The sequence below is a fragment of the Scylla paramamosain genome, chromosome 35 (genome assembly GCF_035594125.1).
Source record: "Scylla paramamosain isolate STU-SP2022 chromosome 35, ASM3559412v1, whole genome shotgun sequence".
Taxonomy (NCBI): Eukaryota; Metazoa; Arthropoda; class Malacostraca; order Decapoda; family Portunidae; genus Scylla; species Scylla paramamosain.
This window is the reverse complement of record NC_087185.1, coordinates 8621955-8625000: the sequence shown is the minus strand read 5'-3', so window position 1 is coordinate 8625000 and position 3046 is coordinate 8621955. Positions and strand designations below refer to the sequence as shown.

Sequence of the window (3046 nt, the reverse complement as noted above, 5' to 3'; positions counted from 1 at the left end):
CATTCTCTCTACTCGGCTGCTCGGCTTTAAATCACAGTATGAACGCCATGAGAGAGAGACGTGGCGGGGTCTAAACTCATGAAGGTGGGAGGAGGTGGGTGAGAGAGGCGCTGAAGGAGAGAGAGAGAGAGAGAGAGAGAGAGAGAGAGAGAGAGAGAGAGAGAGAGAGAGAGAGAGAGAGAGAGAGAGAGAGAGAGAGAGAGAGAGAGAGAGAGAGAGAGAACAAAGGCTAAGAAGGAAAACAAGCTGATGGATAAAGACAAATAAAGAGGAAAATAAAGTAAGAAGCATCGATAAACAAGGAAAAGAAGGAAGAAAGGAAGGAAGGGAAGGAAACGAAGTGATAAATGAGTGGAAGAGGAAAAGGATAAGAAAAAAAGAGTAGATAAAGAGGAGTAAGGGATGGAAAACCACGAGAAAAGAAGAGAAAATAGAAAACAAAGTGATAAATGAATGAAAGAAGAAAAGGATACGAAGAAAGTAACCAAAGAGGAGGAAGGGATGAAAACCAAGAAGGACGAAGAGGAGGAAGGAAACGAAGTGACGAATAAAAGAAGTTAAGATGGAAAGAATAACAAAAAATAAAAAAAAAACAGTGCCGAAAGAGGAATAAGGGACGAAGAAGGTAAGAGAGAGAGAGAGAGAGAGAGAGAGAGAGAGAGAGAGAGAGAGAGAGAGAGAGAGAGAGAGAGAGAGAGAGAGAGAGAGAGAGAGAGAGAGAGAGCCACGAAAGGAGAGGAAGAAGGAAAGAAGGGATAAATTTAGAACGGTAAGAAATTGAAGATAAGGATGAAGAACGAAATGGAGGAGGTCCGTAAAAGGAAGGAGACATGGAAGAGGTTAAGAATAAATGGTGGATAAGAAAAAAAGAGAAAAAGAAAAAAAAAAGAAGAAAGAGACAAAAAGAAAGAAGACACAGGTGATGACAGGGAGGTGATAAAGGGAGAAAAAGAGAGCGAGAGAAAAAGAGAGAGAAAAGTGATGTAGGTGTGAAAGAAACATGAGATTAATAGTCATAGGAGCGAAAAGGGAATAAGGGAGGGCGAACGAAAGAGGGAGGAGGCATGGATGGTAATAAAAATGTTGACAAAAGAGAGAAAATAAAACATGATATACAAGTGACACAAAACAATGAGATGAACCAAATGTGACAAAAAAAAAACACTGAAAATTACGAAAACGAGGCGACGACAAGGGCGAAGGAGGCGACGCAGGCGGTAACGAAGGGCGGCGGGGAAGACTCATCACTCCTCGTCGCCGTTGTCACCGTAACAACACTACGCGTCACTGTTTCAAGGTCACATCACTTGTCACTCACTGTTCGCCTTCTCCCTGCAGGAAGCGCTAGAGGGGCACGGCAGGGGGCGACAGGGGGCGGCAGGCAGGGGCGGCATGGGCAGGGAGGGTGACAGGGCGCACTTACACATGGGCTGCAGGGTATACGCGAGTGTGGGTGGGTGTGTGCGCGGCGTGTGTGTGTGTGTGTGTGTGTGTGTGTGTTGTGTGTGTGTATGTGTGTGTGTGTGTGTGTGTGTATGTGTGCCGTGTGCGTGCGTGTGTTTGTGTTGGGTCAGCCTGGCGGGGAGGACATGTGCTCCTGAAGAAGGCCCGCGTGTGACTGAGGGAGCGCTTCTCTCTCTCTCTCTCTCTCTCTCTCTCTCTCTCTCTCTCTCTCTCTCGATTTCATTGCCTTTCTCACCCTCCCTCCCTCTATCTCCCTTACCGCCTCCCCGCCCTAACGCCTCTCTCTCTCTCTCTCTCTCTCTCTCTCTCTCTCTCTCTCTCTCTCTCTCTCTCTCTCTCTTCCTTTATTTCAGTTCTACCTTTCTCCTCTCTCTCTCTCTCTCTCTCTCTCTCTCTCTCTCTGGAATTCTGTGTGTGTGTGTGTGTGTGTGTGTGTGTGTGTAACCGGCGTAGATACATTGCGCAGTATATATATAGCTACATGTGCGATTATGTACGTGTGTGTGTGTGTGTGTGTGTGTGTGTGTGTGTGTGTGTAGAGGGCTAGTGCGTGCCGTGTCGCACGCACATAATTTTGTCAACATTATCCGGGCTGGTGTATGAGGGGGCAGGATGACGTCACTAACTGGCCCTAAAGCTGAGGAGGGGCTTGGGACGTGTGTGTGTGTGTGTGTGTGTGTGTGTGTGTGTGTGTGTGTGGGCCGCTGCACCGCCGCTCACAGCACTCAATGATCCTATCTCGCCCCCCCACTCGCCGCCCCCCATCGCCCAGCCGCCCCCCGTCGCCCAAACGCCCACCAGCCTCGCCAGGAATAGAGTTTTCCCGCCAAATCTTATTACACCTGACTTCTCTCATCGCGAGCAGAAGGCGACGTGAGGAGTGACTGACTGGGTGTGTGTGATTGCTTGTCTCTCTCTCTCTCTCTCTCTCTCTCTCTCTCTCTCTCTCTCTCTCTCTCTCTCTCTCTCTCTCTCTCTCCTGACCAGATCGTCAAGTAAATATTTTCTCACCCACTTCCAGTCTGGAAAGAATTATAACTTCTACGAATTTATATGTAAAGGTTGTAACATGTTTTTCTCTTTTTCTCCGTGTTTTTTTCATTTATCTATTTTTTTCCAGGAAATTGGGTGTTTGATATTGCTCTCTCTCTCTCTCTCTCTCTCTCTCTCTCTCTCTCTCTCTCTCTCTCTCTCTCTCACACACACACACACACACACACACACACACACACACACACAGCCTTGAACACTCCACTGCCTCCTGCCATCACTTCCCTCTTCCTTCTTCCTATTTCTTCCCGGCACTTCGTCTTCCTCAGCGGCCAGCACCAGACCACTTCCCTTAACTGGCTGTCTCACTCTCAGGACTTCTCTGCGCGCACTTCACGGGTCACTGCCACCACACACACACACACACACACACACACACATACACTCATTATTTTCTTCCTGCTTCCTATCCTATTTACTTCGTTACGTGAGGATTTGTAAGTTTTGAGTGTTATTAGTTGATATTACGTCTCTGTTTCTATATTTTATAGATGGCTTTTTATTTTTATGTTAGTGTGCCTTAAATGTTGTG

General features: G+C 47.2%; 1 protein-coding gene across 1 annotated transcript in view; it reads right to left on the bottom strand.

Moving 5' to 3' along the window:
- Positions 1-1683, bottom strand: part of LOC135090637 (apoptotic chromatin condensation inducer in the nucleus-like) — a 107173-nt gene extending 105490 nt beyond the window's left edge. Inside the window, 1 exon segment of the mRNA XM_063987578.1 lies at positions 1424-1683. The gene's annotated coding sequence lies outside the window, so the exon portion shown is untranslated.
- Positions 1684-3046: the final 1363 nt, after the last annotated feature.